Raw genomic sequence first — 19,704 nt, 5'->3', positions numbered from 1 at the left:
TTAAACTCTCTAAGAGTAGAGAATTATCCATGGTTTATTTATTTATTTGTTTGTTTGTTTGTTTGTTTATTTATTTATTTGTTTGTTTTGGAGCCTTGCACAGTATATATATCACATAATAGATTCTTACAAAATCCTGTTATTTAATTGACTAATCTCACATCCACTGCAGTGTCTTGGAAAGTGCTTAAATGATCCCAATTCACTGTGTTATCTTGGCTGAGTAATGGCACTTCTCTTTGCCTAAGTTTTCTGATCTATAACATAGGAGAATTAAACTAGTTTCCCTCCCCATCAAGGGTCATAGGGTCACAATTTTAGAAGCAGCAAGAATCAGAGAGATCACCGAGTCTAGCCTTCTCATTATATAGATAAGGCATAATGAGGAAAACTGTCCTCTCCCGGATCACTCAACTGATAAGTATCTGAATCAGAATATAAACTCATATCTCTAGGTCCAAGTCAAATACCATTCAAGTTATTTTCAAGGTTCATCCAAGTTCTGTGATTCCTGATATCGGGGACCAAGACCTACCAACGGATATCTCTGTAGAGTAAGAGGCATTTATTAATAGTAGCATACCTGGCAAGAAATAGGTAATGTATAAAAGTTTATTCCTTTCCTAAAGTAGAAAGGAAAATGAAATTTGCATGACAAGACTTGATTTTATTTATGGTCTTTGTTTAACTCATATTAAGTGTATATACCAGCGATTCTCAAACTACAGCCTGCCGGCCAGATGCGGCCCCCTGAGGACATTTATGCAGCCCTCTGGGTTATAGTAAATGGGCTGAGGGGCAGAGACAGAGTGTAAAATTTTGTTTTTACTATAGTCCGGCCCTCCAACAGTCTGAGGAACAGTGAACTGGCCCCCTATTTAAAAATGTTGAGGACCACTGCTCTATACTTTTAGGTAGGATCTCAGTTTCCTAAAGAATATTATTAAAATTCCTTCTCCATAAATCTGATCATGTTATTTTTTCTCAAATTTAAATGAAGATGTTTTTTATTTACCTTGAAATTTGACAGTATTTTAGACCTCAATTTTATTATCCATTGTAGTTACTCAGACCATAATCCTTTCATCCTTTTCTATTAAGTCCTATTTTTTTTTGTCCTTTTCTTCTCATTTATTGAATGTTCTCAGAACTTCCTCACTTTCTCATAACATTCAGAAACAGAAGTGGGCCACTTGGTCTGTTCATTGCTTACCCCTTGATTGTTTCATATGATTATTCTATCTCCTTTTACAATTGTTTATTTATGTGATGCAGTCTGTTCACACTTCTAGATACTTCCTTTGTCTTCCATATTATGCTCTGTTTTATAGATAGATGAACAGAAAAACTTGACAGGGAAATGAACTCTATGGTTATCCATCAAAATACATGGCATAATTTGTGCTTACAGTAAATATTTTTTCATAAGAAGATAAGATCAATAAAGTATTTATTAAATTACCTAAATATCATACAATATATGAGTTGATAATGATACAGACACATAAAATTATTTTTATTTTCAAAGACTCTCTATGCTAATTTCCCTTATGATTCTAACTCCTATCTGTTGTTCTTGATTATAATGTCTGTAGTTACAGAGAATAAATCCAATGCTCACTTTAATCTCATGTTTACCTTTAGCAAACATCCCAGGTAGAATATTCTAAGTTACTTTTACCTTTATACAACCAACATTTCAGTTACTTTCAATGAGTTGTTTAGGGCCATACCTTAAACTGTGACATGAAACTTCTGAGAAGATTTGTAGGAGTATTTCAAGTACAATTGAAGAAAGAGTCCTTCCCCATTCTCTGTTGAGCTCAATTTTTTTTCTGATCCTGATTTTCTCTCTTTGAATGTTGAGGGAATTATAGGGCTTTGACGTGTGCATTTCTAATCCATTTTTACTTCCTCTATATTAGTATTTGTCAAGAAACCACATTGTAAAACATTCATGTTCATGGTAAAATAGTCATGTCTTTTTCACTTTGACACCAAACAGATTGATAAATGATTGATTCATATATATCCAGTAGTCTTGGGATTCAAGTCAGAGAATGCCAAATATTTGAATCAATCATTCTTTAATAGAACTAGAATATATTGACTAAACATCTGTAGGTTCTGACTTGCACCGCCTAGTTTTTTCAACTAGAACAACTTTTGGAGCAATAAGGTTGCACAGTGGATAGAGCTCTGACTCTAAGTTAAAATTCAGCCTCAGATACCTGATTTTCAAATATAGCTACAGATAATTACTAGTTGTGTAACTAGCTGTGTAGCAGTCACTTAAACCTATTTTCCTCAGTTTTCTCACCTTTAAAATAAGCTTAAGAAGGAAATTCCAGCATCTTTCCTAAAATAAACAAAAATTCCAAATGGTGGCATGAAAAACTGGACAATTGAAAATAACTAAGCGAACAACAGTCATAATCTATTGAACAGCCAATCTGGCCAAGAAAAAAAAATCCAAGTAATGGATGATAGAAATATTTCATACAAAACTTGGGGCTTGGGAAAAGTTTTGTTTCTGTTATATAACATCATACAGTTTTAACATGGAATTGTCATTTGCAAAATAATAGTCCAATGGTAAATTCCTGCATCCAACACAGTGATGGACATAAAATTGACAAGAATAATTATAATCTATTTAAGAAAAGGAAGAGAGAGGAGACTGCCTTACAAAAGGAATTGCTGGTACAGTAATTATAGTGACCACAAATTTTTGACCCTTGTCTTTAATATGCTTGACAAATTTAAGGAGCAACTTAATTAGTATAACTTCCAAAAGCTTTCTTTTTTAAATGAAATTACACTTTAACTTTTAATTATTGATTGTCAGAAGAATAGAGTAGATTGGCAGTTAATTTCCACAATATATCAATTCAACATCAACTCCTTTTTTAAAACATCTTTTTTGAGCTTTTATTTCAGAATATTCAAAAATAATTAAAGTATAATTATAGTTTCAAATTCACTTTATATATTCTTTTCTATTATGTTTATTGAAATAAGTCCAAGAAAACACAATTCAAATTATGTTGCACCATTTCCTATGATAAAAAATGTTTTAAAAAATGATCCTTAATAACTAGCTATATAAATAGCAAATTTATGATCATAAATCCACATAGATAGTGATTCAATTTGACACACCTCTACTCCCCCACCTAACCTTGACAGAATATAGCATAGTTATTACAGAGAAGTGACCAAGACAGATGAGTTTTCATGGGAAATCTGTTAGAATAATAATATTATTTTACTATTTTTCCATCTCCCAAAAAATGTATTTACTAAAGACCTGATATCCAAGATTTGGAATAGATGATGCATTTATGAGATGAATATGTGTTTATCTCATAAAATATTTCATAATATTGATCAAGTCAATAACTAATCATGACATGAATCTTGATGATAAATGCTGTGTAGCACCTTTGATCAAAAGAATCATGATTTAAATAGCTTGAAATATTTTCATACTTGATCCAATTTGGTTTTGTCCTATTATATTTATTAAATGGGAAGATTTCTATTTAGGGTTATGGAAGTGGGGATGTAGGACTAATGATACCAAAAAGGAAAGGAAAAAACAAACAAACAAACAAACAAAAAATGTATCTAACTGCCATTTACTATTGACCACTCCTTTTCTCATCCATTATTTCTTTTAATCACCTCATTAAACTTATACTTTCTTTGTTCCATAATCATCTGCTCATTAAAGCCTCATTAATCCCTTTCCTTATTAATCATTGTGATTCAACTTTAATTTCTATCCAAACCAGAGTTCTTTATTATCTCCTCTCACTCCTCTCATTCAGGCTTGATCTTACTTTTCCCTAGTCCTTTTTGTTTTCTGCCTTTCCATTTGTAGAATCTTTGGGAAATTCTTTCCCTTTTATTCTGGTTCATTTTCTTCCTGTTTTTAATATTGGCACCAAGGGAAGAGATCTGACAATCAGGAACACCTAGTTTTGAATTTTGTCTGATACTTATTCCCAAGACACTAGTGAGTTGCCTGCAAGAGGTACTAACAATATTTTTTGTTTTAATTTTATTTTTTTAATTTCCAAGGTTCAATTTTAAAAATCTTTGAGTTCCATTTTTTTTCTTATTCCATCTTTCCCTTTTACCCTCCTCAAGATGACAAGGATTCTGGTATAGATTATACATATACAATCATATTAAACATATTTTCACATTAGTCACGTCATGAAAGAACAATCAGAACAAAAAAGAAAAATATTCACAAGAAGTAAAAAAAAAAAACATGAAAATAGGCTTTGATCTGCATTCAGACTACATAGTTTCTTCTCTAAATTATAGCATCATTTTCCATCATGATTTTGGAATTTTCTTAGATAAGTGATCATCACACAATGTCCAACTACCATTATTAAATGGTCCACTTCTTCCTTACTTCCTTGTATTACGATGACTGCCCCCACTTTCCATTTGCTATTCCCCTTTTCAAAGTCATTAAGGATATCATTATGGAAATGTCCTTTTAGGGTTTCATTTTCTTTGACTTCTCCATATTTATTCTTTACTATGAGTCATTCTGTCTTTCTTCACATTATTTCATCCCTAGCATACCATGACACTGACTTCTGTTTAGTTTTCCAACTTTCTATATATTCTTTTAGGTTACAGATCTTCTCTGGCACTCTTCTCAAACCTCCTCTCATTGCTTTCCAGGTTATCCTTGGGCAGTTTAGAGAAGGTCTCAATCATCATTTGTACAGAGACCACTAACCAAATAGTTTAACATTATTCTAATTTTCACTCCCACCTTACAACTACTTGTCCTTTATCAATATCCCAATTCTTACTATCACCTCAAATTCAACTTATGCTTCCCCACAATATGGCCTACTTCTTTTAACAATATTGTCATTGATAAGATCATGATTCTCCTATCACCTAGAGTAGAAAGCTCCACAATAACTCTTGTAACTACTTCTATCCTTATCGACTTTTGTTCTTAATTCAAGGACTTATTACTATGAGATTTGGCTATATCATTATTTAGTAATGAGATTTATTTTGTTGGTAAAGAGATGGAAAAGCACCTTCAGGTATGTTACCCTTTCAAGGCCTTTCTGAGCCCAGCTTTATTATGTTCACAAATGCTTTATGACTTTTTCTTCTTTAAAATGTATGAATTATTTTAAAGGAGTTTCTTCCTGTTCTTTCCCTTTCCTTTTCATTCATCTCTTCCTACCACCCAATGTTGTTATAGACAATTGGAATTTGTTTCTTCTTTTTTTTTTAGTCTACTTGAATTTCAGTGGCATAATTTAATTATCAATAGGTAATGATGATTATACTGATAATAGCTAATATTTATTTATTTCTTACATTATATCAAGGACTTTGTTAAGTATTTTATAATTATTTGATTCTCATAATGTCACTGGGAAGTAAATGCTATTACAAATCCCTATTTCACAGATGAGAAAAAAAAAAGAGAGAAATAGTGGCTAAGTAGCTTGTCAAAGTTCACATAACTAGAATATAGCTGAGATTGCATTTAAACTTAGATTTTCTGAACTCCAGGCCCTGTGTTTTATCCACTAAAGAAAAACGCCATATTGGATATCATGAAGGAATTTCTAAAGCTTCTCTAGTCTTTCAAAACATTCTAAAAAACCTTCTCCTGTTTAAGATCCTTGCTTGATCTTCTAAATATAAACCCATTTTCTTTCTTGAAATTATGTTGTATTCCTTTACTTGTACTCATTTCACACATATCATATCCAGTCAGAATGAAGATATAATGAAGATGGAATTAATTTTTTTTTTCTTTTTTTGTGTCCCCAGTGCCAGCAAAGCAAATTACACGTGGGAGATAGGATTTGGACCTGAGATTTTGTTGTTTAATCACTAGAAAATACAAGCATTATGCCAGTGTAGATGGTATTGCAATTTTCTCTATAATCTATAATCTTAGAACATCTCTAAGAGTTATTGAGAGGTAAAGTAACTTAGTGAGGGTCACAGAATCCTTATATGTCAGAGGCAGTCCTTGATTTCAGGTCTCTCTGACTCTGAGGTCAATTCTTTACTGTCTGAATTATATTAGAATTATTCTGAAGGTCACATGGCAAGATAAGATACTAGTCACAGATTCCTTTCTGGAACGAAACTGCCAAGTGTTCCAACTCTGCTGCAGAGAGCACAATTCACTTGGGCTAGTCACATTGTTTGAATGCCAAATGTATGCTTGCCAAAACGATTATTTTATGAAGAACTCACAGGGCAAGCATTCACAAGGTGGTCTGGAAAAAAACGAATCAAAACAACAACAACAACAAAAAATTGTATCTTTATTGAGTGACAAATATTTGCTAAATTAAAGAATTTGAATTAAATATGAGAGATTGTATTCATTATTGTGAGAACTAAATGGGGACCTATCAGTGCCTTTAGTTTTTATAGGAGTCATGCTGACAAATATGATTAGTTCATTCCTTGGATAAATTTTGTCTAATTCACGATGAGTCATTTGTGTGTAACAACTGTACTGATGGTGATTTTTTGATAGCAAATCCAATTTACGTTAGTTTCTTGATGCATGTGTGTTGTATTACACATACACACACATATACAATGTACACATAATATGAACATTCATTATTCTTACCATTATATTAAACAATCTATTTTTTGTCCTAATTCACTATATAATTATTTGATGTATCATTATCTTTTGGGAAGAAATCAGGTCTTGGAATCTGAAAAATCTAAGTGCAAATGGTTATCATTATCTGTACATAGCTTCACATTCAATTGACTCATCAAAATAGAATGGAAGGAATAGTATTTCTGAAAACAAAAATATATATGTGTGTGTGTATACAAATATTTTCACCTATTATAATCTTATTTCATATTAGTGTTAGGTAATATTTTCACCTTTTATTTGTCATATTTCAGGACATCATTTATAGTCTGTCATCCAGTTTTAATCTAAATGACAGTATTAATGTCAATTTTGTCAAATTAGTGTAAGTGATAAACTTCTTTAAGTTTTTTCCCCTATAGATAGAATGTTTCCTTGAAAAACATTAGATCAACTCTCCTACTTTTCTGAGCAACTGTATATATTTGAACGTTCCTTTTTATAATGGTTACAAATGCCTTTGCTACCTGTGACCACTGAGTATTAAAGCAAAATATAAATTCACAAATAAATAAGTAGGTAGTAATTTGCGTTGGGGAAGACATGATTAGAATGCTTGATTTGAAGTTAGAAAGACCTGGATTCAAATATAACTGTTTTAATTTGTCCAATTGTTTAATCCCTCTGAGAATCTATATTCTCCTTCTTGGAATGTTAATGTGTGTTTTAAGGAATTCATAGATTTCTTGTAAGACTTTAATTAACTAAAAAATGTGTAACACTTCTATGCTTTAAATTACTATGTAATTAACATAGGATTATAGGATCTGCTTTTTGAGCTAGTTTAGAGATTAGTCTTATAGTCAGACCCCATTCTTTCAAATAAAAAGTGAAATATTATCCCTGAGATAAGTCAATTAGTAAATGTGAGAATTGAATATTGTTACTTTATGCTCCTAACTACAAAGGACAGCCTCTAGATCTCTTCATCATACCAAAGGGGATAGTGGCCAGTTTTCATATTCATTATTTTTACCATTATATTGAAAAAGACAATTTGTTTTGTCATAATTCACTATATACTTTTTTGATGCAGCATTATCTTTTGGGAAGAAATCCAAGAAATTCCAGGACCAGAGTCCTGGAATATGATATGAAAAACAAACAAACAAACAAACAACAACAACAAAAAAAAAAAAAAAAAAAAAAAAAAAAAACTAGGTGTAAATCATTATCATTATCTATATATATAACTTCACAGTCTTAGAATGTGATAGAATAGTGATAGAATGGAAGGAGTTGTATTTGTGAAATCAAAAAGATCAGAGATTGATTTCCACCTCTGATATTTTCTAACTATGTGACTTAAAGCATGTCATTCAACCTTTCTGATCATGTATTGCCTCTTCTGGAAAACAAGGGGAATGAAAGAGATAATCTCAAATTTCTTTTCTAGCCCTATTATAAAAGTAAATCATCCAAATAAAAACAGACTTCATTAAACCCATTTATCCATTTCTTTTAGATGTCATCAGCCCAAAACATAAGATGTTTCCTATTTTAAGGGAAATTTAAATAGCCTTTTCACTGGTATTTTGAAAAATTCTTCAATGCAGAATTCTACATGGTCTACAAAAACACAAATCTTTTTTTTTTTTTTTTTTCAAATGAGATACACTAAAGAAGAAAAAAAAGAATTTCTGATGGCAACTCCATCATCAAGGACCAGTTTCTCCTGAAAGAAGCAGAATGTGGAGACACCCAATTATTTTTCTTGAAGCAATCTTAAAAAAAATAATAATAATAATAATCATCATCATCATCATTATTCTTTGGAAACTGCAAAGTTTCATGACTTATTGAAAAGAAAGTAGCTTCTAAAATTTGTAGGGCTGTGAACCATGTGAAAAGGTTTAATAACAAAAAAAAAGGGGGGGAATAAAAACTAATTAATAAATATGCAATAAAACAAGCCAATCAATTACAAAAAAAAATACACTATGATATTAATGACAATAATTATAGTGTCTGGGGTAGCTCTCTGAAGGGCCTCAGGATCAGTCAGAATCATGATCAGTCAAAGTCCTTGGTCTTTAAGGAGGAGAAGTGAAGGAGGTAGGCAAGTGCCTTAGATTCAAGTACACCATTTTACAGATGGTCAATGAATTGAGGCTAGGATTAATCAAGGAGAAAATGGATTAGATTATGATTGGACAACCATAGATTTCTTTTAATTATGCTAAAATTTATGTTAAAATAATTTTATTTTATTTATTTTTGATGAGGCAATCTAATTTAACCAACTTGTCCAGGGTCACAGAGGTAGTAAATGTTAAGGACCCATGATTTCATTTGAACTCAGTTCTTCCAGACTCCAGGGCCAGCACTTTATCTGTGCCACCTAGATATACTTTCTCATTTTTTTTTTATTATCCCAATTATAAAGTGTTGTGATGTTGAGTCCTGTTACACTACAGGTTCTAGACAATTAAAATGTAATATCCCGTTGATCACAATGGTCAATAAAGGCAAGTTTTATAATTCTTACAAATAAGAAAGGACAAACATTAAAGAGAAATGAAAGAAGAGGGAACATTGATTTATTGAGTAACTACTGTGTGCCAGTCATTATGCTATATTTCTGATAAAAATCTCATTTAGAATAGTCAAAAAAACTAGTATTATTAAAAAAAAAAAGAGTAGTCATGGGGTGAAAATAAAGTATAACTAAGCTGTTGTGCTTCATTAACATCTTAGTAATGTTATTAATTCTGTAATTCTGTAATTATCATGAACTTATGTGCAGGCACTGTGCTATGTATGGGATAAATAAAGAAAAATAAAAGCAGTCTTTTTCCATGAGATGCATACCTTCTAATGATTGAGAGAACATTTTGAAAATAAAGAACAAAGGAACTCTGAACAATACAGAGTAAATTGATATGAAAGGGCAGGCTGTAGCCAAGATAGCCAGGAAAACCCTCATGGACAGAATATAATTTCAGCTGAATCTGATGAAGAACAGGCAACCTAAGAAATTAAGATGAGGAGTTGGTACATTGTAGTCATGGGGAACAATAATTGCAAAGGTTCAGAAATGGGATTTAGGGTGTCTTTTTTAAGGAAATTGTGCATCTGTGCAGAGTATGTGGACATAAGCAAAACAAAGTTAGAAAGGAAAGAAGGGGCCAGGTTATAAGGGTTTTAGATTCCAAATCGAGAATTTGTTCAATTTATCACTAGGAGCCTCAGGTTCCTTATTTATAAAGAATCATTGATGGCTAGAGAGCCCCTATCTTTAAGCTCATGATCTTATTATCTTTCCTAGAATTCATTGTCAACAACTGTAAAATGAGTGAGTATAATTAACAGATTTGCCTTTAGGAACCTCCCTGCTCTAGGATTCTTTAGAAAGAGGTGGCTTCATCTTGCCTTGTAAAGGGCTAGAACTGAGCAGATGCACTTAACCTAGCACTTGAGGCTAATTACCAATTGGGCAATTCTCTATTAATGTTTGGAAGATGACCCTACTCTACTCAATCAATCTGTGGGTGTGGTGAGAGAAGGGAGGAGAGATCTTCAGGTGGAGTAGGAGAAGGAGGATTTGATCTTTTGGTGGTGGAGAGAGAGGAAGGAAGTGTGGAGATTCCTAGATTTAATCCTTTGATGGTGAGCCCAAAAGACCAAGAATAAAAACTTTTGCTTATCCTAACTCTGGTTGATTCTAAAATATCCAGGGTCACAACATTGCCTATTTTTTTTTTTATTTGAAAATCAAAATAATATTTGCAGACCAGTATATTCTAAAGATTATTAAAGCAAAGTAAACCAAGTGAGCAAAAACAAAACCAAACAAAGCATAAAATATAAATGAGGCATTGAATGCTATTTATATTTCTTTAATTATGCTAACAAATGGTGAAGGAGACCTTTCCACACACATTTTTTTTTTTTTAATTACTTGAGATACACCTGGGAGATTCTAAGTGAAAAGACTAGGCTTTGGAAGTTTGGAATTTAAAGCTCTTCACAATCTGAGTCTAGCTTATCATTCTTTAATTGTTATATATGATTCCCTGAGAATAATAAAAAGGAAGATTTAGAACTAGGGGGAATATTAGAAATATTCATCCAAATTATATCACTTAATAGATGAGAAATCTGAAGCATAGAGAAAAAAATGAATTTTTTTTTAGCATCTCATATTTTTGATCATTTTGGTTCTTTCTGCCATGTTCTGCCACATTTTAAAACTATCTTCTGCATTCTTATCTCTTATCTAGTTTCCCTATTACAGCATAAATTCCTAGGGACCATGAACCATTTGACTGCTGTCTTTGTGTAGTGATTGTGTCCTGGCTCTCTCTCTCAGTGTCAGGATTTCTTGCTATATTACTCTTCAGAACACTAAAGTTATTTATGTGAAGGGTTTTTTCTCAATTAACATTGGCTCTTCTCCAGCAGCTTTGCCCCCCTCATTGTTAGGGGGCCAATAATTACTGCTCAGCTCTCTTTAACAATTTAACATAAATGGATTTTTTAAAAAAGATATATTTACTTCAGATATATACAAAAGCAAATATGAAAGCCTTCCCACCTCCACTCTTTATTCACTGGGAACATTATCAATAATCTCGAGTTAGAAGTTGTTCCTTCAGCTATTTTCAAGTCCTAAAGAAACTCTTAAGTACTCCTCCATATTAATTCCTCAATATAAACATTTACTTCAGGAATATGAAACATGTTACAAACATACAAAAGGACAAGAGAAAAAGTTATCTTCTCCCCTATAAAAACTAACATTCTATTTGCGGAGATAGAATGTATAAATATATGTAAACATTTGTTTATGTATGTATATAAATGGAGAGAGGGAGAGAAAAAGAAAGACAGAGATAGAAAAAAACAGATAAAAAGGAAGGAGAGATGTAGAGAGAAAGAGAAAAGGAGAAAGAGTGGGACAGAGACAGAGATAAACAGAGAGAGAGACAGAGAGAGGCACAGAGAGGGAGAGAAAGAGAATAGCTAGAATGGGAGTAAAGGTTTTTTGGGGTGAGTAGTAATAATTTCTTGAGGAAGGTTGAACAAGAGTGGGAAGAATTGGTAGCATAATAATGTGCAATAATTTGGGATTGTAAATTAAGTCCAGGTAGAAAAGGGCTTTAAAGGTGCACAGAAATTATATTTTCATCTAATGTTGATGGAGTTTATTAATAGTAAGGGAGAAAATGCAGTACAAAGGGAATAATGCTCAAGTAAAATATGATGCTGCAAGCCAACAGCAATCCTAGTCACAGGTCCACAGTAGAAAAGAGTATCTGTAGTAGTTCACAGAGTAGAACATAAGCCAGAAGAGCAGTGATCACACCTCTCCTTAGTCATAGCACTCTTGAAGAACTAAAAATATATGGTTCTCAAAATTACCACTGAACACAGCAACATGAAGAACTTGAAGTTTAGGATAGTTCTTCGTTCATTCCAGGAGCAGAGTCCAACTTTAACATAAAATGAAAAATCAAGAATTAGGGAAAGGGGTTGAAGCAGAGTCTATTTGCTTCAGATTAAAAGAAAAAAGAAAAAAAAAAAAAGAAAGAAAAAACCTAGGTAGCAATTACAATCAGATAAACCAAACAAAAATTGATCAAATTAAAAGGGATAGCAAAGAAAAAAAGGTATCATAATAATCAAAAACAAGATAGGCATCTCTAAATAGTATAACATTCAAAATTTTAAAGAAGTTAAATTTGCTGTAAGAGGAAATTGACAGTAAAGGATATTGATGGGAGGGTAATTTCTTAAATTTTTCATCTCAGAACTAGGTAAGTCTAACCAAAAAATAAACAAGGTAAAAGCTAAAGAGGTGAACAGAATTTTAGAAAAATTAAAACTGATAGAGCTGTGGTGGGACAGAGAGAAGGAAATGAATGGAAGTAGAAAAAATATGTAAATTTATCTCAATGGTATATGGTGCCAATACAGAAACTGACTTTGTGTTATAAAATAAAGAACGCACAGTCAAAGGCAGGAAAGCAAAAATGTTAATGCTTTATTTTTAAATCATAATGCAAAAAAAAATGTATTGCAAAAATGGTGGGAAAATAGATTAAAATTTTAGTCCAATCCCAAAAAATAAGTGGACAAAAGAGAAAATCATAAAAAAACAAAACAACAACAACAACAACAACAACAACAACAACAACAACAACAAACACAATTTCATTGAAGAGAACAGCAATGGACCAATAGACCAAAATTTTTGAGATTCAGCCAAAGAAGTACCCAAAGAAAATATATCTCTAAATGCTTAAATAAATAAGAGAAAGAACAAATTAAAGAATTGGGCTGGAAATGTTAAAAAATAGGAAAAAAAAAAAAGAAATTAAACCCTCCAATAAAACAGCAAATTGGGACTCCTATAAGTCAAAGGATAGATTACTAAAATTTAAAGTAAGATAACCATTCAACTAAGAAATAAACTTCAGAATTGGTTTTATAGAAAGCCCAATACAATAGATAAACTATTTGCTAATTTGGCTAACAAAAGAAAGGAAATCAAATTACTGGTAAATTTAGCAACAAAATGGAAATTCAAGCAAATATTAGGAATCATATTGCCAAATTTTATGGCCAATTTATTAAATCTGACCATCAAAACAAAATGGATTTGTGTGTGTGTGTGTGTGTGTGTGTGTGTGTGTGTGTGTGTGTGTACAAGGAAGTCATTTTTTATTTGTTTTTCCAGTCTAACAAACACCATTCAACATGGAGGTCAACAGAAGGAGACCATTTTCATTGCAAATCTGATTATGCAAGAAGCCAATGAGCAGACAGACAGGCACACATATAAAGCTATGGGTAGGAGGAGCAGTTGATTGATTTTGAAAAGCCACAAACATCAGGACTTTTTTTTTTTTTTTTTTTTTCTCTTGTTTTTTGTTTTGGTATTGTGGTATTTCCCTCCTCATTTCCTTGGTTGCTTTTTGTTGTTGTAGTGCCAGATACTAAGGTGTATATTTGTTTGTTTTAAAAAGAAATTACATTTGATCTTGTTTTCTGCAGATACATACACCAAGAAAGAGGGAGATGAGGCAGACAAGAATGTGTTGACAGAGTGGGCATGAGTGACTGCTTTACCCTAATCATTGTCTCCTTCAAGATAAACCCAAAAAAGAATGTATTGATACTGCAGTAGGGACACAGGTATACATGAACAGTGAAAATGGATATTCTGTAACTGGCCATTACCTGTAACTGGCTGGTGCTAGGGTAGCCCTCTCTATCAATACATTGCATGAGACAGACATAGGCAATGCATGCAACATTCTCACCAATAATATGTACATGGGGATTGATTCAGTATGGTGGTTTGTATGGGTTTGCTGTTCTTGAGACCAAATTCTCAAAGTAGAATCTGAGTGGCAGTCCATCTCTTCTGCAAAATTGGCAAGAGTTTCAGGTTCAGATGAGGTCAGGGACTGGGTCATACATTTTTGCATAAACTTCAAAGTTCCCATTATTGATGGCCTCAATCAGCTGCTCTGTTATCTTGATGATTTCTTACTTGTGTACTTTGGTGTCTTCATCCTGTTTGGTGGTTTTAGTTCTCTTTGATGATTTCTTGATTATATCTGCCTTCTTATTTAGTAGGTGCTGAGAAGTTTCCTTGTTGATATGGTATGGTAATAAAGATTGTTCCCTTGAGCTTTCTCCTGGCATTGAATTTCTTAAGACACTCATCAATCTGTTGCCTATGCATCATTGTGTCCATGATTAAGCACTGGCAGACCCAGGGATTGTTCAGTGCCTCATGAGCTTTGATCCTTTTTTCAAGGTTGATGGCTAAGGCTTGGCTGATAAAATTTTTGGCTTCAGGAGTGACAGTATCCCACTCAGGGGATGGAAAGCATAAGCTCCAGTCTTGATCTGCTGATAATGTTTGTGTTTATCTTCATCAGATTCATATTTTTAAATTACCAAATTAATACAAAAGGAAATAGGACACTTAAATAATTCCATTTTAAGTAATAGAAATGGAACTCATCAATGAACTCCCTATGAAAAAAATCCCCAGGGTCAGATGAATTCATACTTGAATTGTACCAAGCACTTAAAGAAGAATGAAGATAGAATATTACTCTTTTCCACTCTATTTTCTTTCCTTTTTGTCTTTTTTTTTCACCCCATGACTAGTATAGGAATTTGTTTTGCATGAGTGCTTATATATCCAAATATTTAAAATTTCAGGCAAGGGGAGGAGAAGATGTGAGAGAATTTGGAAGTCTAAATTTAAAAAAAGGGGTAAAGTTCTTTTTACATGAAATTGAGAAAAAAATAAATGTTAAGAGAAAGATTGACTTAGTCTGGTTGATTATAGTCAGGATCCAGTTGTCCCCCTACCACATAACTTCATTTAAGGAACATGATCCAGTTACATCTCTTTTTATCTCCTAAAACAAGCCAGGGAATACTCCAAGCCTGATGAAGAAATATGTTGGTATGGAAGATGCTTAGCTGGCAAATATCAAAGAAAATAGTCACCAGATAATACCAGATAACATATTCAGAAAGACTTAATAGGAAAAAAAAATCTCTAATCACAGAGAGTACAGGAGTATTTGGAGGCAATGAAACAGAAGATACAGAATAAAAAATCTAGGGAGTAGAGAAATTCAAAGAAAACTAATAACTTAAAACAGAAACTTGAAACCCTCATTCAAGAACAAAATACCTTGAAAATTAGAAAGAACTAGACAGAAAACAATGATTTACTTATGTAAGAAATTAAAACAAATATGTATATATATATATATATAATTTTTAAAATCAAAATAGAAAAAAATAGAAAACAAATTAAAAATAAAAATGGCTATAGAAAATTAGTTCATGAGAAATAATCTTAGAATTCTCAAACTGCCCAAAATTGTTATTTGAAAAAGTAGCATATTTGTCACATTAAAGGAAAATCTCAATTTGATTGACTAGAACTGATAAAATAAGAGAAATGATATATATTTCATCACTTCCAAAAGTAAATATCTAAAGAAAACTCCAAGAAAAGTGAGATGAAATCTAATTCTTCCAGGTTAAATAAAAACTACTTCAAACAGTCAAAAAGGAGTTTGAGTACCAAGGAACCACAATAACAATAACAATAACAAGCCTTAATAATATTTACCATCCTTAATATTAAAGCTTAGAGAAGCTCTGAATATTATACACCAAAATGCAAGATTTAAACCTTTATAAAACCTTTTAGAACTTAGCATACTTCTACAAAATCCCCCTGTCAGAGGGGAGGAAAAGAAACTTTTTTGAAATGGAGGATTGTTAAGATTATTATTTTTTTGATGAAAAGACTAAAATTAAGTAAATATTTGGAAATAGAAATTCAGGTGACAAGAAAAACACACAAGAATACATTTTTGTGTGTGTGTGGTTTAAGCAAACATATTATTAGAGAGATTAAAAATGTCCAATATATTAAAATAATCATTAAGTTCCTACTATGTGACAGGTACTGTGTTGCATGATAAAGATTCAAATCAGGAAAAGAAAAACAATTCTTTCCTCAAGGACCTTATAATTTAATAGAGCACATTTTTTTGGTTATTTTTTGTTTGTTGTTTTAAATATGAACTATGAGAGCATATGTGCCACAAGAACACAAGAACATGATGATGATTATGATGAGAATGATGGGGATGAAGTGAAATAGAGTAGGTTTTGATAAATGAAGAGGGATTTTGAACCCACTACAAAGTAAACTCACAGATTGAGATTTTTGATCTTCCTTGAAATCAAAGCAGCAGAAGCAATTGAAGGTATTTTTCAGGTTTGAGTACCAAAATTGAAGCAATTTTCATAACATTTGCTGATGATGAGCTTATCTTGGACCAGGTATGATGAAGATGATAGAGAAAAAAAAAAAAGGCAGCAGCTGGTGGCAAATGGTTTCTTAAAGTCTTAACATATTTTTGAAAGTAGAAATTATACCTCAAATAAGAAAAAAATCTAAGGGAAAGTTAATGGAAAATGTGCCCAATTGTATCTTAATAAACTTAATAGCTAAAAATGTACAACAATTTGCAAAAAAAAGTGGTAAGTAATCAGATTAAAAAGAAAGATACCGTATAAATTATCTAAAACCAGAAAAAAATAGATCAAATCCAAAAGAATGAAAATAAATATCTGTGATAAGATAGTTCCCCACTATCAAACAAAGAAAAACTAATTTCTACAACTGATGTTTTGGTTTTCAATAATAAATATATATATATATATATATACATATATATATATATATATATATATATATATATATACATATATATATATATATATATATATATATATATCTAAATTTTCAATAAATTTCTCAACTACAAATATGGTCTAGATACCTAATACAAGGAATAACATAATAAAGAAAGAAAACACTGACCTGTATCCCAAATGAGCAGCGAAGCAAAAAGATTGAAAGAAAATATCAATAAATACTTTAACCTGTGTTGGTTTTAATGTGGAAATATTTATAAACATAATAAATAATGTAAATTTATAAGCAACATGTACAATTGTGCCTTTAGATACTGAAAAGGCTTTGAACAAAAATTAATACAAATTTATGTTTATTCTAGAAAACTTAAAAATAGATATTTTAATGTAGTAATTTATATTTATTAACTCTGACAAGAAGAAGAAAATTTATATGTGAAAGAGAAAAGTTAGAGAATTTTCCACTAAATTCACTGTAAAACAAAGATGCCCATTATTAATAGGCAGATAGTGTCCCAGTGAATAATCATTGAGTCTGACTTCAGGAAGACTTCAGTTCAATTCCAGCCTCAGATATTTACCAGCTGTGAGAATTTGGTTGAATCACTTAGCTTCTATTTAACCTAGTTTCTACATCTTCAAAATAAGAATAATAATAGACTCTAACTTCCATGAATATCATGAGGATCTAATGATATAACACTTGAAAAGTACTTAACACATTGCTTGGTACATATTAGGAACTATGTACATATTAGCATCAAGATAACAATAGTATTAATAATAATAATATCAATTATTATCATTGTTAACTTTGACCATTATTATTTTATAGTGCAAGAGGAGTTAGCTATAGCAATAAGACAGTGAGAAGAAATTTCAAAGGAGGCAAGAAAATTCTAACTTTTTGCTGATAATACAATAATTATCTAAGAGAATCCTAGATGGCTGAATTAAGAATAATTATAACAAGCAATACTTAGTGATATAATTTAAAATATTAATCACCTCTTCTATTATATATATATATACACACACATATATACATATACATATACATATACATACATATACATATACATATACATATATACATATATATATTATCCTTTATCTACATATTTATGAAATTGTCATGGATCTTCCAGGGGAAAAAATTCATGCTCTAAATGAGTCAAGCTTAAAATAAGCAACTACAAAAACTATGATCAAAAAGAAGAAGAAAGCATTAGACAAAATGAAACCTTCTTCTCAGAGTCAGAGAAGATAGACTAGAAAAAGAGAAAAAATGCTCTTAGCTAATTGCTGTCAAAGCCAAGGGGGCACAAGGGAACTACTATTGTCCAAATAGCCTTGTCTTACTCAAGTGCCACTTTCTGGTTGTCGCACTCACTGCTTGCAATGGATATCTGGTTTCACTCAAACTGGCTCTCCTCTGAATTTTTTCATATTCAAGTACCCCAATATTTAGGAGGACACAACAATCTTATAGATTTAGTGCCAAAACTCAAACAACTCCTTTCTTGCCAAGAACTATTTAAATTATCCCTGGAAACTTGTGCATGATAGTAAAAGATGGATTAGTGATAAAAATTTCATTAAGATATAAAAATTTGCCAACTAAAACAATGTAATGATAACTTTTAACTTTATAAACAGATTATATATATATACATATAAATATGTATATAGATAGAGAGATATACACACATATGTTTTTCATAAATTTGTATTGTTAAACTTGATTCAATTAGATCAAGAACATTGACCAATACACATATTTATATTTATCATTTATATACCTACATATGCTTAATTCATCATGAACAATATAAATGAGAGAGATTTGGAGAGAGAAAAGAGTGAGACAGAAGGGAAGGGGAAAGGAGAGATGAAAGGGGAGCAGAAGAAAGAAAGGAAGGGAAGAACAGAAGGTAGTAGAAGGGAAGGAATAGAAAAAGAAAGAGAAGAGAAACTGTCTTTGGGGTTTATTTTATAAAAGGGAAGGAGACATTGTTGGACCTGTAGTTTAAATCATTCTGGAATCTGAGTTCGGGATGTTTTAGAGCAGGAAAAGAGCTGAATCAGAAAGATCAATTGAAAGGCCCTTACAATAGAATAGATGGAGAGAATCTCTTATGACTGAAGGGTCCTTAACTTCATAGCCGGCTCAGAATTCACTATTCCCTTGTCAATCTGTGAGCTATAGTTCCTATAAATATTTTCTCCAAAACTATTATTTTTAGAACTTTAAAAAGCATAGGTTTAAATCCTATTTCTGGTAAATCTGGTAAATGTGCCTAAGATCAAAGTCACAAGGCCTAGGGTTTTAGAATTTGAAATATATACTCACTAGATAGATAGATAGATAGATAGATATAGAGATAGATAAACAGACACAGATAGAGATAGAAATAAATTTCTTTGTGTGTGTATATATACATATGTATGCATATAAATATTTACATATGTATTTATTGACTATATCAGTATATGCAAAATATTATATGTAAGCATATGTTATATATAGCTCTGTGTCTATATGGAGTTCCTAGATGGCTCACTGGAACATGGAGTCAGGAAGACCAGAGTTCAAATCTGGACTCAGATACTTACTGGCTATGTGATTCTGAGAAAGTCATTAAATCGCTGTTTACCTTGATCATGTAGAAAAGGAAATTGCAAACCATCTCAATATCATTAGCAAGAAAAACTCATAGCCAGTATCTAAGGGGGTAATGAAGAATCAGTCATGATTAAGGGATTGAAAAGCAAAATGTGTGTGTTGTTAC

The 19,704-nt window shown here is 31.5% G+C and overlaps 1 long non-coding RNA gene and 1 pseudogene across 2 annotated transcripts in view; one reads left to right on the top strand and one right to left on the bottom strand.

Annotated features, from left to right (window-relative positions):
• The window catches only part of LOC141553844 (uncharacterized), a 127,086-nt gene that overhangs the window by 38,709 nt on the left and 68,673 nt on the right, over window positions 1-19,704 (top strand). The window contains exon 3 of one of the 2 annotated variants that reach the window (XR_012485683.1): window positions 8,163-8,224. The exons of the other annotated variant lie outside the window; for it this stretch is intronic. This is a non-coding gene — a long non-coding RNA (uncharacterized LOC141553844). Of the gene's footprint in view, window positions 1-8,162; window positions 8,225-19,704 lie in introns of those variants that run through there. 2 annotated transcript variants of the gene reach the window in all.
• Window positions 13,991-19,704, bottom strand: part of LOC141557518 (calcium/calmodulin-dependent protein kinase type II delta chain-like) — a 54,542-nt pseudogene continuing 48,828 nt past the window's right edge.

Source organism: Sminthopsis crassicaudata, chromosome 2 (genome assembly GCF_048593235.1).
Source record: "Sminthopsis crassicaudata isolate SCR6 chromosome 2, ASM4859323v1, whole genome shotgun sequence".
Lineage (NCBI taxonomy): Eukaryota > Metazoa > Chordata > Mammalia > Dasyuromorphia > Dasyuridae > Sminthopsis > Sminthopsis crassicaudata.
This window is presented reverse-complemented; position numbering and strand designations above follow the sequence as displayed.